We start from the raw sequence: 14,288 nt of genomic DNA, 5'->3' as shown, positions 1-14,288 counted from the left end.
GAACCACATTTCCTTTTTCAGAACAAACATCTGCTCAAATGTGAAGTGATGAAAGGAGCTCAATCCCAGAAGAACTTCACCTTCACCAAGACTCAAGGTGAGACCAGGGCAGGGAGAGCATCTGACAGGGTCATGGAGCATCCGACAGGGTCATGGAGCATCTGACAGGGTTATGGAGCATCTGACAGGGTCATGGAGCATCCGACAGGGTCATGGAGCATCCGACAGGGTTATGGAGCATCCGACAGGGTCATGGAGCATCCGACAGGGTCATGGAGCATCTGACAGGGTCATGGAGCATCCGACAGGGTTATGGAGCATCTGACAGGGTCATGGAGCATCCGACAGGGTCATGGAGCATCTGACAGGGTCATGGAGCATCTGACAGGGTCATGGAGCATCCGACAGGGTCATGGAGCATCCGACAGGGTTATGGAGCATCCGACAGGGTCATGGAGCATCCGACAGGGTCATGGAGCATCCGACAGGGTTATGGAGCATCCGACAGGGTCATGGAGCATCCGACAGGGTCATGGAGCATCCGACAGGGTTATGGAGCATCTGACAGGGTCATGGAGCATCCGACAGGGTCATGGAGCATCCGACAGGGTTATGGAGCATCTGACAGGGTCATGGAGCATCCGACAGGGTCATGGAGCATCTGACAGGGTCATGGAGCATCTGACAGGGTCATGGAGCATCCGACAGGGTTATGGAGCATCTGACAGGGTCATGGAGCATCCGACAGGGTCATGGAGCATCCGACAGGGTTATGGAGCATCTGACAGGGTCATGGAGCATCCGACAGGGTCATGGAGCATCCGACAGGGTCATGGAGCATCTGACAGGGTCATGGAGCATCTGACAGGGTTATGGAGCATCCGACAGGGTCATGGAGCATCTGACAGGGTTATGGAGCATCTGACAGGGTTATGGAGCATCCGACAGGGTTATGGAGCATCTGACAGGGTTTATGAAGAATATTTTCTATTTTCAGATAAAACAAACACAAACCCTCGGATTAAGAGTAGAGACAGTGACGACGACGGTGAAAACGACGACGGCGACATAGGTGAGGACAGGATTTAATTTAAAGGTTTAGTCCTGGTTTGGACTTGTTCTGGTTCTGGTCCAGGTTCTGGTTCTGGTCCAGGTTCTGGTTCTGGTTCTGGTTCTGGTTGGATCATGCCAGCGTGTGCTGTGGCTCTGGTTTTTCTGGTTCTGGTCATTTTGGGGTTGATCTTCTGGACGAAACTCAGAGGTGAGAAAACAAACTTCTGTGAATAATATATTGGAGTTCTGAAGGATTTAAACTTGTGCTTCTGCTACAGCGAAACCAGGAGACACGAGAACGTCTCCTCAGAAGCCTGGAGACACGTCCTGGAGACACGTCCTGGAGACACGTCCTGGAGACACGTCCTGGAGACACGTCCTGGAGACACGTCCTGGAGACACGTCCTGGAGACACGTCCTGGAGACACGTCTCAGGTCAGGCACATCCTCATATTTTACTTCAGTAAAAGGTCCTTCCCATGTCATACGTTGCCGCCCCCTTGTCATACGTTGCCGCCCCTTGTCATACGTTACCGCCCCCTTGTCATACGTTGCCGCCCCCTTGTCATACGTTGCCGCCCCCTTGTCATACGTTGCCGCCCCCTTGTCACACGTTGCCGCCCCCTTGTCATACGTTGCCGCCCCCATGTCATACGTTGCCGCCCCCTTGTCATACGTTGCCGCCCCTTGTCATACGTTACCGCCCCCTTGTCATACGTTGCCGCCCCCTTGTCATACGTTGCCGCCCCCTTGTCATACGTTGCCGCCCCCTTGTCACACGTTGCCGCCCCCTTGTCATACGTTGCCGCCCCCTTGTCATACGTTGCCGCCCCCATGTCATACGTTGCCGCCCCCTTGTCATACGTTGCCGCCCCTTGTCATACGTTGCCGCCCCTTGTCATACGTTGCCGCCCCCTTGTCATACGTTGCCGCCCCCTTGTCATACGTTGCCGCCCCCTTGTCATACGTTGCCGCCCCCTTGTCATATGTTGCCGCCCCCTTGTCATATGTTGCCGCCCCTTGTCATACTTTACCGCCCCCTTGTCATACGTTGCCGCCCCCTTGTCATACGTTGCCGCCCCCATGTCATACGTTGCCGCCCCCTTGTCATACGTTGCCGCCCCCTTGTCATACGTTGCCGCCCCCTTGTCATACGTTGCCGCCCCCATGTCATATGTTGCCGCCCCTTGTCATACGTTACCGCCCCCTTGTCATACGTTGCGGCCCCCTTGTCATACGTTGCCGCCCCCTTGTCATACGTTGCCGCCCCTTGTCATACGTTACCGCCCCCTTGTCATACGTTGCCGCCCCCTTGTCATACGTTGCCGCCCCCTTGTCATACGTTGCCACCCCCTTGTCATACGTTGCCGCCCCTTGTCATACGTTACCGCCCCCTTGTCATACGTTGCCGCCCCCTTGTCATACGTTGCCGCCCCTTGTCATACGTTACCGCCCCCTTGTCATACGTTGCCGCCCCCATGTCATACGTTGCCGCCCCCTTGTCATACGTTGCCGCCCCCTTGTCATACGTTGCCGCCCCCTTGTCATACGTTGCCGCCCCCATGTCATACGTTGCCGCCCCCATGTCATACGTTGCCGCCCCCATGTCATACGTTACCGCCCCCTTGTCATACGTTGCCGCCCCCTTGTCATACGTTGCCGCCCCCTTGTCACACGTTGCCGCCCCCTTGTCACACGTTGCCGCCCCCTTGTCATACGTTGCCGCCCCCATGTCATACGTTGCCGCCCCCTTGTCATACGTTGCCGCCCCTTGTCATACGTTGCCGCCCCCTTGTCATACGTTGCCGCCCCCTTGTCATACGTTGCCGCCCCCATGTCATACGTTGCCGCCCCCTTGTCATACGTTGCCGCCCCTTGTCATACGTTGCCGCCCCCTTGTCATACGTTGCCGCCCCCTTGTCATACGTTGCCGCCCCCATGTCATACGTTGCCGCCCCCTTGTCATACGTTGCCGCCCCCATGTCATACGTTGCCGCCCCCTTGTCATACGTTGCCGCCCCCTTGTCATACGTTGCCGCCCCCTTGTCATACGTTGCCGCCCCCATGTCATACGTTGCCGCCCCCTTGTCATACGTTGCCGCCCCCTTGTCATACGTTGCCGCCCCCTTGTCATACGTTACCGCCCCCTTGTCATACGTTACCGCCCCCTTGTCATACGTTGCCGCCCCCTTGTCATACGTTGCCGCCCCCTTGTCATACGTTGCCGCCCCCTTGTCACACGTTGCCGCCCCCTTGTCATACGTTGCCGCCCCCTTGTCATACGTTGCCGCCCCCATGTCATACGTTGCCGCCCCTTGTCATACGTTGCCGCCCCCTTGTCATACGTTGCCGCCCCCTTGTCATACGTTGCCGCCCCCTTGTCATACGTTGCCGCCCCCTTGTCATACGTTGCCGCCCCCTTGTCATACGTTGCCGCCCCCATGTCATACGTTGCCGCCCCCTTGTCATACGTTGCCGCCCCCTTGTCATACGTTGCCGCCCCCTTGTCATACGTTGCCGCCCCCTTGTCATACGTTGCCGCCCCCTTGTCATACGTTGCCGCCCCTTGTCATACGTTACCGCCCCCTTGTCATACGTTGCCGCCCCCATGTCATACGTTGCCGCCCCCTTGTCATACGTTGCCGCCCCCTTGTCATACGTTGCCGCCCCCTTGTCATACGTTACCGCCCCCTTGTCATACGTTGCCGCCCCCATGTCATACGTTGCCGCCCCCTTGTCATACGTTGCCGCCCCCTTGTCATACGTTGCCGCCCCCTTGTCATACGTTGCCGCCCCCATGTCATACGTTGCCGCCCCCATGTCATACGTTGCCGCCCCCATGTCATACGTTACCGCCCCCTTGTCATACGTTGCCGCCCCCATGTCATACGTTGCCGCCCCCTTGTCACACGTTGCCGCCCCCTTGTCACACGTTGCCGCCCCCTTGTCATACGTTGCCGCCCCCTTGTCATACGTTGCCGCCCCCTTGTCATACGTTGCCGCCCCCTTGTCACACGTTGCCGCCCCCTTGTCATACGTTGCCGCCCCCTTGTCATACGTTGCCGCCCCCTTGTCATACGTTGCCGCCCCTTGTCATACGTTGCCGCCCCCTTGTCATACGTTGCCGCCCCCTTGTCATACGTTGCCGCCCCCTTGTCATACGTTGCCGCCCCCATGTCATACGTTGCCGCCCCTTGTCATACGTTGCCGCCCCCTTGTCATACGTTGCCGCCCCCTTGTCATACGTTGCCGCCCCCATGTCATACGTTGCCGCCCCCTTGTCATACGTTGCCGCCCCCATGTCATACGTTGCCGCCCCCTTGTCATACGTTGCCGCCCCCTTGTCATACGTTGCCGCCCCCTTGTCATACGTTGCCGCCCCCTGTCATACGTTGCCGCCCCCATGTCATACGTTGCCGCCCCCTTGTCATACGTTGCCGCCCCTTGTCATACGTTGCCGCCCCCTTGTCATACGTTGCCGCCCCCTTGTCATACGTTGCCGCCCCCATGTCATACGTTGCCGCCCCCTTGTCATACGTTGCCGCCCCCTTGTCATACGTTGCCGCCCCCTTGTCATACGTTGCCGCCCCCATGTCATACGTTGCCGCCCCCTTGTCATACGTTGCCGCCCCCATGTCATACGTTGCCGCCCCCTTGTCATACGTTGCCGCCCCCATGTCATACGTTGCCGCCCCCTTGTCATACGTTGCCGCCCCTTGTCATACGTTGCCGCCCCCTTGTCATACGTTGCCGCCCCCTTGTCATACGTTGCCGCCCCCTTGTCATACGTTACCGCCCCCTTGTCATACGTTACCGCCCCCTTGTCATACGTTGCCGCCCCCTTGTCATACGTTGCCGCCCCCTTGTCACACGTTGCCGCCCCCTTGTCATACGTTGCCGCCCCCTTGTCATACGTTGCCGCCCCCATGTCATACGTTGCCGCCCCTTGTCATACGTTGCCGCCCCCTTGTCATACGTTGCCGCCCCCTTGTCATACGTTGCCGCCCCCTTGTCATACGTTGCCGCCCCTTGTCATACGTTGCCGCCCCCTTGTCATACGTTGCCGCCCCCATGTCATACGTTGCCGCCCCCTTGTCATACGTTGCCGCCCCTTGTCATACGTTGCCGCCCCCTTGTCATACGTTGCCGCCCCCTTGTCATACGTTGCCGCCCCCTTGTCATACGTTACCGCCCCCTTGTCATACGTTACCGCCCCCTTGTCATACGTTGCCGCCCCCTTGTCATACGTTGCCGCCCCCTTGTCATACGTTGCCGCCCCCTTGTCACACGTTGCCGCCCCCTTGTCATACGTTGCCGCCCCCTTGTCATACGTTGCCGCCCCCATGTCATACGTTGCCGCCCCTTGTCATACGTTGCCGCCCCCTTGTCATACGTTGCCGCCCCCTTGTCATACGTTGCCGCCCCTTGTCATACGTTACCGCCCCCTTGTCATACGTTGCCGCCCCCTTGTCATACGTTGCCGCCCCCTTGTCATACGTTGCCGCCCCCTTGTCATACGTGGCCGCCCCCTTGTCACACGTTGCCGCCCCCTTGTCATACGTTGCCGCCCCCTTGTCATACGTTGCCGCCCCCATGTCATACGTTGCCGCCCCCTTGTCATACGTTGCCGCCCCTTGTCATACGTTGCCGCCCCTTGTCATACGTTGCCGCCCCCTTGTCATACGTTGCCGCCCCTTGTCATACGTTACCGCCCCCTTGTCATACGTTGCCGCCCCCATGTCATACGTTGCCGCCCCCTTGTCATACGTTGCCGCCCCCTTGTCATACGTTGCCGCCCCCTTGTCATACGTTGCCGCCCCCATGTCATACGTTGCCGCCCCCTTGTCATACGTTGCCGCCCCCTTGTCATACGTTGCCGCCCCCATGTCATACGTTACCGCCCCCTTGTCATACGTTGCCGCCCCCTTGTCATACGTTGCCGCCCCCTTGTCACACGTTGCCGCCCCCTTGTCACACGTTGCCGCCCCCTTGTCACACGTTGCCGCCCCCATGTCATACGTTGCCGCCCCCTTGTCATACGTTGCCGCCCCTTGTCATACGTTGCCGCCCCCTTGTCATACGTTGCCGCCCCCTTGTCATACGTTGCCGCCCCCATGTCATACGTTGCCGCCCCCTTGTCATACGTTGCCGCCCCTTGTCATACGTTGCCGCCCCCTTGTCATACGTTGCCGCCCCCTTGTCATACGTTGCCGCCCCCATGTCATACGTTGCCGCCCCCTTGTCATACGTTGCCGCCCCCATGTCATACGTTGCCGCCCCCTTGTCATACGTTGCCGCCCCCTTGTCATACGTTGCCGCCCCCTTGTCATACGTTGCCGCCCCCATGTCATACGTTGCCGCCCCCTTGTCATACGTTGCCGCCCCCTTGTCATACGTTGCCGCCCCCTTGTCATACGTTGCCGCCCCCATGTCATACGTTGCCGCCCCTTGTCATACGTTACCGCCCCCTTGTCATACGTTGCCGCCCCCTTGTCATACGTTGCCGCCCCCTTGTCATACGTTGCCGCCCCTTGTCATACGTTGCCGCCCCCTTGTCATACGTTGCCGCCCCCTTGTCATACGTTGCCGCCCCCTTGTCATACGTTGCCGCCCCTTGTCATACGTTGCCGCCCCCATGTCATACGTTGCCGCGCCCTTGTCATACGTTGCCGCCCCCTTGTCATACGTTGCCGCCCCCTTGTCATACGTTGCCGCCCCCATGTCATACGTTGCCGCCCCCTTGTCATACGTTGCCGCCCCCTTGTCATACGTTGCCGCCCCCTTGTCATACGTTGCCGCCCCTTGTCATACGTTACCGCCCCCTTGTCATACGTTGCCGCCCCCTTGTCATACGTTGCCGCCCCCATGTCATACGTTGCCGCCCCCTTGTCATACGTTGCCGCCCCTTGTCATACGTTACCGCCCCCTTGTCATACGTTGCCGCCCCCTTGTCATACGTTGCCGCCCCCTTGTCATACGTTGCCGCCCCCTTGTCACACGTTGCCGCCCCCTTGTCATACGTTGCCGCCCCCTTGTCATACGTTGCCGCCCCCATGTCATACGTTGCCGCCCCCTTGTCATACGTTGCCGCCCCTTGTCATACGTTGCCGCCCCCTTGTCATACGTTGCCGCCCCCTTGTCATACGTTGCCGCCCCTTGTCATACGTTACCGCCCCCTTGTCATGCGTTGCCGCCCCCTTGTCATACGTTGCCGCCCCCATGTCATACGTTGCCGCCCCCTTGTCATACGTTGCCGCCCCTTGTCATACGTTGCCGCCCCTTGTCATACTTTGCCGCCCCCTTGTCATACGTTGCCGCCCCCTTGTCATACGTTGCCGCCCCCTTGTCATACGTTGCCGCCCCCTTGTCACACGTTGCCGCCCCCTTGTCACACGTTGCCGCCCCCTTGTCATACGTTGCCGCCCCCATGTCATACGTTGCCGCCCCTTGTCATACGTTGCCGCCCCTTGTCATACGTTGCCGCCCCCTTGTCATACGTTGCCGCCCCCTTGTCATACGTTGCCGCCCCCTTGTCATATGTTGCCGCCCCCTTGTCATATGTTGCCGCCCCTTGTCATACGTTACCGCCCCCTTGTCATACGTTGCCGCCCCCTTGTCATACGTTGCCGCCCCCATGTCATACGTTGCCGCCCCCTTGTCATACGTTGCCGCCCCTTGTCATACGTTGCCGCCCCCTTGTCATACGTTGCCGCCCCCTTGTCATACGTTGCCGCCCCCTTGTCATACGTTGCCGCCCCTTGTCATACGTTGCCGCCCCCTTGTCATACGTTGCCGCCCCTTGTCATACGTTGCCGCCCCCTTGTCATACGTTGCCGCCCCCTTGTCATACGTTGCCGCCCCCTTGTCATACGTTGCCGCCCCCTTGGCCGACACTTGTTGCGTTCCTTTGCATTGATAGAGCGCGGAAAGTGATCTCAAATGTACATTATGGAGCTCCAGAGCTTTCAGAGTCCACAAACTCCATGGATGAGCTACACAGAGGTCAATATTTAGAAAAGCTGCGATCAATCAACTCAGATCAATATGTTATACCTAAATCATGACTCTTCCAGATATCTCCAAGCCACTGGTCCCATGGTTCACAAGTCACAATTTTGATTAAACGCTCCACGGCTGAATAAAACTGAAGTTATTCTACAGCGTTTATGCTCCAGAACTCCAGCGCAGGCGGTGCGTGAGGCTGCACGCCCGGGGTTCGGTCACCTACACCAGGCTGATCAGCTGTAAGGTCCCTGTGCCGCGAGCCGCTCCGTCCGCGCGCGAGTGAGTGACAACCGATAAAACTTCAGATTAACGTCAGAGCTACTTTGACCCAAAATAAAACTGAAGTTAATTCTACAGCGTGCGCAGAACAGATTATATATATATATATATATATATATATATATATATATATATATATATATATATATATATATATATATATATATATATATATATATATATATATATATATATATATATATATATATATATATATATATATATATATATATATATAAAAGTATATGTCCATCACGCTCTTATTTCCGGGTTTCTCGGTATCGGATAGAACTTTATCTTCTATATTTTCCCGGTTGCTGCATCAACTGCCACATAAACCTTCACCATTGTGATAATAGTAAAGAGCGCGATATCATTCATGAAGTTTTGGGCCTCTTTGAGCCGTGTTTCCTCGTAAATCGAAGCAGAAAAACTCCGGTATAGAATGGGCTTGTATAGGGGGACACGCACTGATGACGGCCAAGAGCCTGGAGGAGCCTGGGGGAGCGTGGGAGGAGCCTGGGGGAGCGTGGGGGGAGCCTGGGGGAGCGTGGGGGGAGCCTGGGGGAGCGTGGGGGGAGCGTGGGGGAGCGTGGGGGGAGCGTGGGGGGCGGCAGTGTGACGTCACGTGAGTGCTCTCTACAGGAGGTGCAGCGGTAACAACCTGGAGTACAACGCCCAGAAGACAGTGGAGATGATGGTGCAGTTCTACACGGCCTTCACCTCCTCCCTCACCTCCTCATCACCTCCTCCCTCACCTCCTCATCACCTCCTCCGTCACCTCCTCCATCACCTCCTCCATCACCTCCTCATCACCTCCTCATCACCTCCTCATCACCTCCTCCATCACCTCCTCCATCACCTCCTCCATCACCTCCTCCGTCACCTCCTCCATCACCTCCTCCATCACCTCCTCCATCACCTCCTCCGTCACCTCCTCCATCACCTCCTCCATCACCTCCTCCATCACCTCCTCCGTCACCTCCTCCATCACCTCCTCCATCACCTCCTCCATCAGCGTGTGGTTACGCTGGAGCCACAGACAGGGACAAAAAGAGACTACAGTGCCCTCTGCTGAGAAGATGATCGGCTGCAGACTTCATCTCTGCAGGAGGCCACTCCCCTCAGGCAGGAGGCCACTCCCCTCAGGCAGGAGGCCACTCCCCTCAGGCAGGAGGCCACGCCCCTCAGGCAGAAGACCACTCCCCTCAGACAGGAGGCCACTCCCCTCAGGCAGGAGGCCACGCCCCTCAGGCAGAAGACCACTCCCCTCAGGCAGAAGGCCACGCCCCTCAGGCAGGAGACCACTCCCCTCAAGCAGGAGGCCACTCCCCTCAGGCAGGAGGCCACGCCCCTCAGGCAGGAGGCCACTCCCCTCAGACAGGAGGCCACTCCCCTCAGGCAGGAGGCCACTCCCCTCAGGCAGAAGACCACTCCCCTCAGACAGGAGGCCACTCCCCTCAGGCAGGAGGCCACGCCCCTCAGGCAGGAGGCCACTCCCCTCAGGCAGGAGGCCACGCCCCTCAGGCAGGAGGCCACTCCCCTCAGACAGGAGGCCACTCCCCTCAGGCAGGAGGCCACACCCCTCAGGCAGGAGGACACTCCTCTCAGGCAGGAGGACACTCCCCTCAGGCAGGAGGCCACTCCCCTCAGGCAGGAGGCCACGCCCCTCAGGCAGAAGACCACTCCCCTCAGGCAGAAGGCCACGCCCCTCAGGCAGGAGACCACTCCCCTCAAGCAGGAGGCCACTCCCCTCAGGCAGGAGGCCACGCCCCTCAGGCAGGAGGCCACTCCCCTCAGACAGGAGGCCACTCCCCTCAGGCAGGAGGCCACTCCCCTCAGGCAGAAGACCACTCCCCTCAGACAGGAGGCCACTCCCCTCAGGCAGGAGGCCACTCCCCTCAGGCAGGAGGCCACTCCCCTCAGGCAGGAGGCCACGCCCCTCAGGCAGGAGGCCACTCCCCTCAGACAGGAGGCCACTCCCCTCAGGCAGGAGGCCACGCCCCTCAGGCAGAAGACCACTCCCCTCAGGCAGGAGGCCACGCCCCTCAGGCAGGAGGCCACTCCCCTCAGGCAGGAGACCACTCCCCTCAGGCAGGAGGCCACTCCCCTCAGGCAGGAGGCCACGCCCCTCAGGCAGAAGACCACTCCCCTCAGGCAGGAGGCCACGCCCCTCAGGCAGGAGGCCACTCCCCTCAGGCAGGAGGCCACGCCCCTCAGGCAGAAGACCACTCCCCTCAGACAGGAGGCCACTCCCCTCAGGCAGGAGGCCACGCCCCTCAGACAGGAGGCCACTCCCCTCAGGCAGGAGGCCACGCCCCACAGGCAGGAGGCCACTCCCCTCAGGCAGGAGGCCACTCCCCTCAGGCAGGAGGCCACGCCCCTCAGGCAGGAGGCCACTCCCCTCAGGCAGAAGACCACTCCCCTCAGACAGGAGGCCACTCCCCTCAGACAGGAGGCCACTCCCCTCAGACAGGAGGCCACGCCCCTCAGGCAGAAGACCACTCCCCTCAGGCAGGAGGCCACTCCCCTCAGGCAGAAGACCACTCCCCTCAGACAGGAGGCCACTCCCCTCAGACAGGAGGCCACTCCCCTCAGACAGGAGGCCACTCCCCTCAGGCAGAAGACCACTCCCCTCAGGCAGGAGGCCACTCCCCTCAGGCAGAAGACCACTCCCCTCAGACAGGAGGCCACTCCCCTCAGACAGGAGGCCACTCCCCTCAGGCAGAAGACCACTCCCCTCAGACAGGAGGCCACTCCCCTCAGACAGGAGGCCACTCCCCTCAGACAGGAGGCCACTCCCCTCAGGCAGAAGACCACTCCCCTCAGACAGGAGGCCACTCCCCTCAGGCAGAAGACCACTCCCCTCAGACAGGAGGCCACTCCCCTCAGGCAGAAGACCACTCCCCTCAGGCAGGAGGCCACTCCCCTCAGGCAGAAGACCACTCCCCTCAGGCAGGAGGCCACTCCCCTCAGACAGGAGGCCACTCCCTTCAGGCAGAAGACCACTCCCCTCAGGCAGGAGGCCACTCCCCTCAGGCAGAAGACCACTCCCCTCAGACAGGAGGCCACTCCCCTCAGACAGGAGGCCACTCCCCTCAGGCAGAAGACCACTCCCCTCAGACAGGAGGCCACTCCCCTCAGACAGGAGGCCACTCCCCTCAGACAGGAGGCCACTCCCCTCAGACAGGAGGCCACTCCCCTCAGGCAGAAGACCACTCCCCTCAGACAGGAGGCCACTCCCCTCAGGCAGAAGACCACTCCCCTCAGACAGGAGGCCACTCCCCTCAGGCAGGAGGCCACTCCCCTCAGGCAGAAGACCACTCCCCTCAGACAGGAGGCCACTCCCCTCAGACAGGAGGCCACTCCCCTCAGGCAGAAGACCACTCCCCTCAGGCAGGAGGCCACTCCCCTCAGGCAGGAGGCCACTCCCCTCAGACAGGAGGCTACGGTCCATCTGGACCAGAACCTCCTGCCACAAATGTACAACTGTAAATTTCTGTACATATTAAGCCTATTTTTTTAACTTTATTTTTACTTATTTCTTATATCTGGTTGTTGTTATGACTTTGTTCATTGTTCATTGTTTTATTGTTTTGTGTTGCCCTGTATCACCAGGACAAGTTCCAATGTTTGTGAATTTTGTTCAATGACAATAAACCTGTGATTCTGAGTTTGAACTGGTTCTTTAGATGAGAAATATAATGATGTCATGTTTTCTCTAAAGACTGAACCTGAAGTCGAGGAGGGAGCGTTCTACACCACCGTCAGCTACAGCAGAAGTACACGCCCCAGGTAAGGACTAAAGCAGGACTAAAGCAGGACTAAAGCAGGTCTAAAGCAGGTCTAAAGCAGGACTAAAGCAGGACTAAAGCAGGACTAAAGCAGGACTAAAGCAGGACTAAAGCAGGACTAAAGCAGGTCTAAAGCAGGACTAAAGCAGGACTAAAGCAGGACTAAAGCAGGACTAAAGCAGGTCTAAAGCAGGACTAAAGCAGGACTAAAGCAGGACTAAAGCAGGACTAAAGCTGGACTAAAGCAGGTCTAAAGCAGGACTAAAGCAGGACTAAAGCAGGACTAAAGTAGGACTAAAGCAGGACTAAAGCAGGTCTAAAGCAGGACTAAAGCAGGACTAAAGCAGGACTAAAGCAGGTCTAAAGCAGGACTAAAGCAGGACTAAAGCAGGTCTAAAGCAGGACTAAAGCAGGACTAAAGCAGGTCTAAAGCAGGACTAAAGCAGTTCTAAACCAGGACTAAAGCAGGTCTAAAGCAGGACTAAAGCAGGACTAAAGCAGGTCTAAAGCAGGACTAAAGCAGTTCTAAACCAGGACTAAACCAGGACTAAAGCAGGTCTAAAGCATGACCATACAATGCCTCCTTTTGTTGTCTGCTCAGGTCAGAGAGAGCGAGGAGACCGTGACCTACAGCTCAGTGAGATGAACTAAAGCCTCTGAGGATCAGCTCAACGCAACTGACGTCAATTGATTGATTCACCAGCACACAACCAACACAACTCAACACAACCGACTCAACCAACACAACTCAACACAACCGACACGACCAACACAACTCAACACAACCAACACAACCAACACAACCAACACAACCGACACGACCAACACAACGCAACACAACTCAACACAACCAACACAACCAACACAACCAACACAACCAACACAACCGACACGACCGACACGACCGACACGACCGACTCAACCAACACAACCGACACGACCAACACAACGCAATACAACTCAACACAACCAACACAACTCAACACAACCAACACAACCAACACAACCGACACGACCAACACAACGCAACACAACCAACACAACCGACACGACCGACACGACCGACACGACCGACTCAACCAACACAACCAACACAACCAACACAACCGACACGACCAACACAACGCAACACAACTCAACACAACCAACACAACTCAACACAACCAACACAACCAACACAACCGACACGACCAACACAACGCAACACAACCAACACAACCGACACAACCGACACGACCAACACAACCACCTCAACACAAAACTGAGGACATGTCAGCTCTGTTCTTTTACGTCACAATCATCAAACCAAACCAAGCACAAGCCACTGTTTCCTGAAAACCTTTGGACCAGAGTTGAGCAAACAAGTGTATTTGAAAGGTTTTGTGATTTATTTGAATTTATTTAAAATGTGTTTTTGTGTTTCAGAATAGGATCATAACAGTGCCTGGCTAGCTCGCAGTTAGCCCACAGTTTTGCTACGTTCCTATGAGGGGTCAAAGTAACAAAAATTAAATTGAACTATGTTTGATGTAAAATCTCAATCATTGAACGTTAATGTGTTAATAATGTTGTTATGAATCGTTTGACTTGGTTAATTTTGATTTCCTAATCACGTAATTACAATCAAATGTAATGTTTTTTATAATTTAATGTAACATGTTCATCATTCAACGTTCGCGTCTACACCATTCATCTATCCAGAGCGTTCGCGTCTACACCATTCATCTGTCCAGAGCGTTCGCGTCTACACCATTCATCTATCCAGAGCGTTCGCGTCTACACCATTCATCTGTCCAGAGCGTTCGCGTCTACACCATTCATCTGTCCAGAGCGTTCGCGTCTACACCATTCATCTATCCAGAGCGTTCGCGTCTACACCATTCATCTGTCCAGAGCGTTCGCGTCTACACCATTCATCTGTCCAGAGCGTTCGCGTCTACACCATTCGTCTGTCCAGAGCGTTCGCGTCTACACCATTCGTCTGTCCAGAGCGTTCGCGTCTACACCATTCGTCTGTCCAGAGCGTTCGCGTCTACACCATTCATCTGTCCAGTGCAGAGTGGGTCAATATGGCATCAGTTAAATACTTTAAAATTAACGACATATTGAACCATTCAAATAATCAAACATTTTAACAAAAATGAGAAAAGACAGAAT

This window comes from Eucyclogobius newberryi, unplaced genomic scaffold (assembly GCF_026437365.1).
Source record: "Eucyclogobius newberryi isolate DKJ021-1_F unplaced genomic scaffold, fEucNew1.0.hap1 SCAF_100, whole genome shotgun sequence".
Classification (NCBI taxonomy): Eukaryota; Metazoa; Chordata; class Actinopteri; order Gobiiformes; family Gobiidae; genus Eucyclogobius; species Eucyclogobius newberryi.
This window is presented reverse-complemented; position numbering follows the sequence as displayed.